The sequence below is a fragment of the Crassostrea angulata genome, chromosome 2 (genome assembly GCF_025612915.1).
Source record: "Crassostrea angulata isolate pt1a10 chromosome 2, ASM2561291v2, whole genome shotgun sequence".
In the NCBI taxonomy this organism is placed as follows: Eukaryota; Metazoa; Mollusca; class Bivalvia; order Ostreida; family Ostreidae; genus Magallana; species Magallana angulata.
Window position 1 is genome coordinate 19,076,524 of NC_069112.1, and position 8,909 is coordinate 19,085,432.

The 8,909-nt window shown below is 30.8% G+C and overlaps 1 long non-coding RNA gene across 1 annotated transcript; it reads right to left on the reverse strand.

Moving 5' to 3' along the window:
- Nucleotides 1-4,369: 4,369 nt before the first annotated feature.
- LOC128173396 (uncharacterized) lies at nucleotides 4,370-5,765 on the reverse strand. Its single transcript, XR_008242497.1, has 2 exons — nucleotides 5,612-5,765; nucleotides 4,370-4,644 (listed from the first exon to the last, which is right to left on the reverse strand). It is a non-coding gene; the product is annotated as an uncharacterized LOC128173396 (long non-coding RNA).
- Between the last annotated feature and the right edge of the window lie 3,144 nt (nucleotides 5,766-8,909).

The following is an 8,909-nucleotide window of genomic DNA, read 5'->3' on the forward strand; positions in this document are numbered from 1 at the left end:
TGTATACGAATGAACTGACGCCTTGAGTTCAGCGATCTACTTATAACCTGATACATACCCATCACTGGATATTCTAACACATTTCTCCTTGAACAATTCAATCATGTTAATTTCATTAGAATTTTTAGCTATGATCTAACTTACATGAACTTTAAACGTAACTGATATGTGACTTAAACTGACTGTCATAAATTTGATTTTCAGAGTTATAGATCTTCTAGATGACATTTAATCGAATGAAAGAGATTCATTTTGTGAAACATAACTGAATGTTATCTGCAAGTTACCATTATTAAGACATTTAGGCTTAAAAGGATGTGGTTTTCATATTTTTTGCAATCGTTCCTCAACTGCTACTAAGGTACATGTCAGGAGAGAAACGGTCACGGTTGCTTTTTAATGCAAACAATCATATTGTACAAATCTTTTTAAAATTAAAATAGAGATAAAGAAACAACACTCGACACCGATAGCGAGATTTGTAACAGTATGCGATTTATCTTTCTTGAAACGGTATACTTTGCCTCATTTCACGTGTCAATTAAACACGTAAGCAGTTCATAGATAATGCATAATGCTTTTATTATATTGTAAATGAAGACAGCAGGACATACATTAACAAATGAAAGTAGACACCAATTGCAATTTTAGGGGCCCCCTTTTTTCCTCGCTTGAAATAACATGTGGTGATAAAGAACAGTGCTCAAAATCAAAATTCCAAAGGCAAAATGTAAACCAGGGGCTGACCAAACACTGACTTTAAAAAAAATAGAAGTAGGATCAGGTGCCATGAAGGAGTGAGTATCCTCTGCTGACTGGTCACACCCTCTCTTTGTGCTCTTTGTCGAAATCGGGAAAACGGAAAAAAATCGTAGAAAATTAGGTTAGAAATTATGGTCTAACAATAAGAAAAAAAAAACGTCAGTCAGCAGGCGATCCAATGGCAGATTCTATTGGCTGACAAATTCGTTGTATCGACTATAGAATTTACGATAATATGATTTCATTCGAGACTGTTGTTTGTCCTGTTTTATCAACCTGTTAATCGCTTTTAAAACTGTTCATACGTAGAGCACCCCGAAATAAAACATTCATGTGTGCATAAAAACATCAAAAACAAAAAACAATGCAAAACTCATTTTTCAGCGATCTGCAACCAGCAGTTATTCTTCTGGCTATTTGTCAGCCCGAGTGACAACATCCCTTGTATTTTTTTGATGTTAACAGTTACCTTGTATGATAAAATTTCCAATTCCTTGGGAGTCCAATCTAGTTCCCGCTGAAAAATGCTGCTTTGTCAATATTAGCAGAAATTACTCTACCGGAAACTTTAAATGCGCAGCTGCGTTAAAAATGAAACTATGTTGCCGAGTGAGTACGTTAAGTTTTTTTTTTGTAAGTATAAATTAAAGTGATTTTGTCTTAAATTTCTTTTTAACTCACAAATGGTATTTGAAAACGACTTTGAAATTCGTGAGACAAAAACTTAAGAATTAACTTACGAATTGTTGTAAAAGGACTACAGAATTTTAACGGTTCATATTTAATGCATAGAAACAACTAATTTTTGGAAACATTTCATTTTAACCGAGTGCAGCGAGAAGCTTAATGGCGAGACTTAATGGTAACAAGTATATATAAGAAAAGCATTTAAAAATAAAAGATGAATCAGGGGTACCAAGTGCTGAAAATTTTCTTCCAGGTCATTGAGGCTGCTATAGTGGCCGCCCTTTTTTTCGACAAAGTTAATTCATTCACTAAATGAATGACGCTTTTCGATGTTTATTAACTGTTTATTAACTTTATCAAAAACTGTTCAATATTGCAATTAAAAGTATTGAAAATATTTGCTATGCAAACCAGTTAATTTTCATCAGTGTTTTAATCAGTAGATAAAACTAGTTTCACGTATGTCTTATTAACTTATTAGATGGAAAATAAAACCATTAACACCAATTAAGGAACCGACCCTTTAGATTCTGGATAAACTATTTAGAGAAAGCATTGAAAGAAGAAATTTAAAAAAAATTCTCGAAACCACGTACTTTTCTTTGGCTATTTCTGAAGACAAACATTTTACGTTTTACGTATAAAACATTACGACAATATGAAGACTGAGCACGCCACGTTTTGGTATTAACTTTAGCTTATGATTTGTGTCGGCAGGCGGATACTACTGTCTCTGAAACCATAAAATCTGCGCTCGGCCCAACGGTCACAACGTTTACATAATAAAATTATTTTAAATTAACGTCCTATGGAAGAAAACAACTTGTTTATCTAAAAGCTTTGCTTACACTTCAATCACATGCACATTCTTGACACATTTTGTTTTAAATTCTTTAAGTGTTCAGACTTATTCAAGTATGTTACGTAAGATTGCAAGTCGGTTAATTGTTTCTCTAAAGAACTAAAGTAGTAATAATAAAGGTCATCAATTTCATTATTTGCATGGTTAGTGTATTTGTCATTAAAATGTAAGGGCAATTCAGAATATCTCTTCATTTCAGTTTCTTATGTTTAGTTTGAAGCAAATACGTAGACTTTGTATTAATATAAAAATAAAATTATGTAGACTTTATTCAAAGTAATAAAAAGAAAACATATTAAGTCAGAAACGAATCGTTTCATTTAATATAGGAGATGAATGTGATCCCTTTAAACATGTCATATAACAAACAATTTAAATTAATTATTTTAAAGTGTTGTATAGATATTTAAAATAAATCATGTGTATTACAATCACACCCGTGCGCAAGATATAAGTCAAAGAAATAAGCCAAATTTATAAATAGTTAGTCATATACGGTACGCTCTGCTGAAATCAATTCTATACTTAAGAGGGCTCGATGGTCAAGGCCATTTTTGGACTGTATTGACCTCTTTTAAAAGAAGAGTTTTATATAAACTATAGGAAAATACCCCAATAAATGGATATTTTCTTTATTACATCATAGTTTAAAGCTTAACAATTTAAAACTATAGGAAAATACCCCAATAAATTGACATTTTCTTTATTACATCACAGTTCAAAGCTTAACAATTTAAATCTTAAAATTTTAGGAAAATTTGATTGTTTATTTGTTGACTATCCAGTCTATCATATTTACAGGAGAAGTATACGAAAAGGAAAAAAAATGAGTCGTAGATTTTTTACACATTTTTTTCCCTTTCTTTTAGAATTGTTTTTTTCTTTTAGAAAAAGTCAGAGACAATCCATTGATAAATGTGGTGTTCGTGCAAAAATATTCTGGAATATTCTTCTGTGTGATATAAACGACAGAAATGAATAAATAACAATATTTCATAGCAAAATATAGTGAAAACTTCATTTGTAAATATTTAATGATAAGTATCAAATGTTGTTTTGATTTTTATAAACCAGGCGTATGTCATTATATAAATAAAGGAAAAAATCGTTCAAAAAAACGAAACGTTTAAGAGAGCTTAAATTCTCCCATTGCTAGTTAGTCAATTACAGCTTAGTAAAGAAATTAAGAATACCTCCAGTCAGGATATGCTAGATTCAAGTCAGAGAATGTTGCATGTATCATGTCTTCATACAGTGCATAATATCGTACGTCAGTCTTAATTGTACATCTATGTTTTTATTTGCGATAGGAATTTATTATTTTTACGTTCAGATGAACACGATTGGTATTTTAATCGCTTTTTCTATTTTTCTATGCTTTTTCTTCGTAAAACAAAAAAATCCGTCTAAACCGCACGAGAAAGTTATTCTTTACTAGGATACAAATAAGAAGCTTTAATAACATCGGTACAAACCAACTAAGCACATAACCACAATTATCTTGGAAATGCAATTAAAACCGTTTGCTGGTTAATATATAACGTTTATTTATATTTAAAAAGATTGCATTACATTTCTTCAAGGACTGCTAGGAAATAACCATGAACAAACAAAGCAAAATTTCAAACCTGTGAATTGCATTTCACTTAGCTATTTTAATGCATGAGTAGGTATATCTTTTTTTTCTCTTACACTCAGGTGAAGACACTTAAGTATATTTTTTGTGCATTTAAAATACCATACAAAACATTGGGCATTGTTTATCTTGATTACCGAGAGATCGTTAATTTAGGACTTCTATATATGGATTACAATTTCAGGTTTTTTTTTTATTAAACTAGATCAGGTGTAATTATGTTAATCCACCTCATGAATATTCGGTAAAGATAAGTTTATAATCTGTTGAGGATTAAACTTGTTGGCTCGTAGTTATTATAGAATTCACGAATATTGTGTCACCACGAATAAAATTTATTCCATAGTATTTCTTTTGTAACAATAAGATTTTATTGAGAATCTTACTTCTGCCAATTACTAGAAAAAATTTAAAGCAAAATATGAAAGCTGAATATTGTCTTTATTAATTTATGAGAAAAAAGGAGTTATATGGGTAAAAGCAAATCAAGAATAATTCAAAATTTCACACAACAGTAAGATTGAAAGGAAAAAATAGTTTCAGGAATAAATGTCCAAATCAGTTTCTTTCAGTCAAAATACGTTGTTTGCAAATCACCCAGAACCACTGCTACCGTCTCTAGAACTTTCTCTTCCGCTATTTTTATTTGGACCAACGCGAAGACCGGATCGTCCATTTTCAGGGAAACCATTATTTTCTGTAATATAAAACATTTTAGAAATGAAAACAAACCTCCATCAAAAAATATATGTCGTATGATGAATCATTTGCCATCAAAATCAGAGTACTGGGAAATGTTTTAGAACTTTTCAAATAGGAAATATCGGTAGCATGCTTACTCATAAATCAGGGTTTTACTATAGTGGTTATAAATACATATATAAATAAATGGAATGTGGCGAGAACAAACAGTATTTTAAAGCAAAAGTCCAAAGGAAAAAAAAACAAAATAGGGGCAGAGCAAACATGGACCTCTGCAAAAATAAGAGGTAGGACCAGGTGTCATGGAGTAAGCATCCTCTGCTGACCGGTCACACCCGCCGGGTGCTCTTTGTAGTAATCGGGAAAACAGGAATATAAAAGAATATTAATGCTAGAATGGTACATGTACCTTAGATGCCACGCTCTCTATAATACTAAATGAGAACCAAAGATATTAGTAAAGTTGTGATAACACGGCTCTTTTATTTCTGCTTTAGGATCTTAAACACCTTTTAGATATACCTAATTTATGAGAAGATTATTGCGATTGGCAGTTATTATCTAAGGATTTATTCTTATAGACATTTCAGACCTGAAATCGTATTTCAATACAAAGTGTTAAACTTTTGAAGCAAAACGAAAAAAAGTTTCACTAACCTTTTTTTCAGTTTGCAAGCGCCGAAACGATATTTGAAAAGTATAAAATGGGGTATGAATAACAACACATTGCTTTCTTAAACTATGAGCTCTTATCAATTACCGGCTAATAGTTATGTTGAGGTTCAAATATGAGGTTGTTCATTTTAACCGGTTTATTTTGTAACAAAATAGAAAAAAATAGATAAACAATTTGGTCCTTTTTTTTTAAATAATGCTTCATTTTAACCGATTCATTTTATAGGAACGGGGGAAAAAAGAGGTAAAAAATTTGGTACAATTCTTTTTCGTTTAAAAAAACATACCTCTCTTTCTTCTTAACGGTTTTCGCACGCTACTGAAATGTCCGAGTTTTCCTTCAACTTCGGAGATAGTCAACAAAATCCCCGCAACAAGCAAAAGAACGAAAAACGTTTGGCGATTCATGGCGAGCAACAAGTGTTAGGATGTATAAGAAGCCCGACCAATGTAATAGTTTATATACATGTATTAAAGTCACGTGACTCACGCTCTTTCCCCTGATTTTTTATCAAGACAATGTTATCAACATACAAATTAAAAAGTTCAATCTTAAAGTATACCCTTGGTTGTTTGTGGCATGAAACAAACGTGTTTATTATGAGCTAGACACCCTGAAATGTGCCACTACAACAGTCGCAAGGTGTAAATCGGTACGCTTTATGAACGGTACGTATAGCTTTTTAAATGGTACGGTTTGCTTTTTGCACGGTACGCTTCAATATGTGAACGGTACGGTTCGTTTCTTGCACGATACGGCTCGCTTTGTCCACGGTACGCTTTGCTTAAAATGACTGCAGACTTTTCTAATAGTTTGTTCGCTTACTAAAGAGGTAAGCGTTGCCTGAGCGATTTGAGTTGTTGTTTATTTTTTGGATATATCTTTTTTTTAAATTATGACCGGTTGACTTTAGCAAGATGATAATTTTGAAAAAAAAAAAATTTTTTCTTTGATATAAAACGTATTTCAATCTTATTTTAAAACCTCCTTTCGTTTCCCGTTTTCTAAACTTTGCATAAAACGTATCAAAAACTTAAGAGTGTATGGATGTTTTAGTTTCGGTTATATAAGTATTACTTGTATTGAATTCTAAATGAACTGTATATTAGTATCGCTTAAAAGAAATGTTTTGATTTTAATCACGTAATATTTTTTAGTCTGCGCGATTGTTTTTCGATATTTTAATATCTTCCTATTTCTGTTCTTTTTTAAAGCATTTTTAAGTCAAATAAACATTTGTAAAGCATCAAAGATTGCTTTGAAAATCGCCCAAAATTATTTCTGTGTAATAATATGACAAATATCTTTCTGTTTCTTTATACATATCATTGCAATGTAGATATGTTGAATTCAGTTTGTTTGTTAAATAATCGGTCCAGACCTGTATACTGTGCCGATCAAATTTTGGCATTGAATGAATAATTAAAAATAAACGTCAAAATGGTAAAATGAAAAACATGTATTTATTTTCTAAAATGTTACAATACTTACGTGTTATAAAATTAACCTACATAAATTTATTTCGATTCTTATTGACTTACGTTTTCCTGCACTTGTCCGAAGGCACATGTTACACATAACCTGTCATCATTTCTTTTACCTGAAACAATATCGTGTGTATAGTCAAAATATGAATATTAGTTATTGTCAATTTTTTTAAACAATCTATAGCTTTGATTAGTTAGGAGGATCATTTGATAGAAACGTGTTAGCTCTTTACAATATATGTGATTTAGCAAACGTCAAATGTTGGGAAACAAGATATGTATAATTGTGCCACTAATTGGTCACTGATTGAATTGTTTTCTTGTACAGTGTACATAATAACGGTCATTTAATATGTCCGATGGGCCGGGAATGTGAATTGACCGTTTTAATGCAATACTTGTAATAATTGTTTTGACAGGTGTAATACATTATATCACATGTGTAAGATTTTTGTCCGCATCAAGATTTCACTGAAAACAGATTTTATTGTCGGAGACATCTTTTTGATAGAGTAGTTCAATGGCCACAGATCTCATGAGGTTTTTTGGTAACTTTATAGACCAGAACTTTATTGTGGTTAAAAATCATCTTTCGAAAATGTGTTCAGTATACAAAAGGTAAAAAATGATCGGCAATTTGAACTTTGGTTTATCAACCATTGACATTAAAAGTCACAATGCAGCTTCCACGGTATTCAATATGGTCTTGGTCGGCGAGTTCGGACCATCTGAAATAATCCAAACTGAAATCCGTTGGTTCGTTTTGTAAAAAAAAAAATAAAAAAAAAAATAATAAAAAACTTCAAATGTAATTTATATATATGTACTCCTTAAAGTGGTAATTGAACTGAATGTTATATTTATGACTTCCAGTTGCTTTGTTGGTGTATTTCAACAAATATTCATGGTCTCTCAGAAACAAGAGCATGAAATGGTTCTGAAAATATTTCGCAACATTGTAAAAACTTTTTTTTTACTTCCTAATGATACGTATACAAACTAACAAGACTAACACGCGATACATTTAATACTTGTGTTTTTGTTATACGATAAAAATGAATCGGTTAGCTTATCAGAAAGCGCTTCAAAATAATTTTTTAAAAAAATAAAAAATGATGATAACTTACTTTACTGAAATTGTTACAATATGTTTCTTAGAAATATCATATATATAAACTCTGCAATGTTTCTTTCTTTAGCTTCCAAAATCTATAATATTTTATACAGTTCATGTGTAAACTGTAGCTTAGCGTAGCACCACATTGCTAGCTACCTGTATATTTATAATTACGAATGGCAAAATCCGATCCTCTTTTTTTTTTTTTTTTTTTTTTTTTTTTTTTTTTTTTTTGGCCAATGAGTTCAATGCAATGTAAAGTCCGGTAATGTCCGACGAAATGCGTTCTGCTCAGAAGAAGTTTTGAGCACTTCAAATCTTATATAAATCACTTTTAAATTATGGTAGCAAATAAATATCTTACACAGTGACGGGTACATTGACTATTGTGAATATTCCATCCCTGTCCCTTTCTATTTCTTTCTCCCCCCCAAAAAACAGGTTTGAATAACAAGCTTGATGTTTCCAAACATAACTCTGAGTGAAATCGAATGCTCTGAATTGTACGGGTTCCTATCTATCTCACCAATGAATGGAAAGAATTAACTTTAGGAAACATTTCATTTATATTGATTTTTAATTAAAATCACATAGGTGGAAACATCTTGTTTACATAAAAGTGTGGGTTACACTGGAGTTGTATGCACATTATTGACACTTTTTTTTTTATCAATTCTTCAAAGAATCGGACTTATCAAAATACATGGAGTAAAATTGCTAGTCGGTTAATTGATTCTCCTAAAAAAACTAATTAAAGTAGAAATGATACATATTGAAATATTTGCAAGGTTAGTGTATAAATCATACACATGTAAGAGAAATTTAGATAATCTCTTAACTTCTTACTCGTATGTGCAGTTTAAAACAGATAAGGCGATTTTGAAAAAAAAAACAAAACAAATAAATAATGCATTGCATGTCTTTATGAATATAAAAATGAAAGGATGTAGTCTTTATCCAAAATTATAAAATGAAAACAT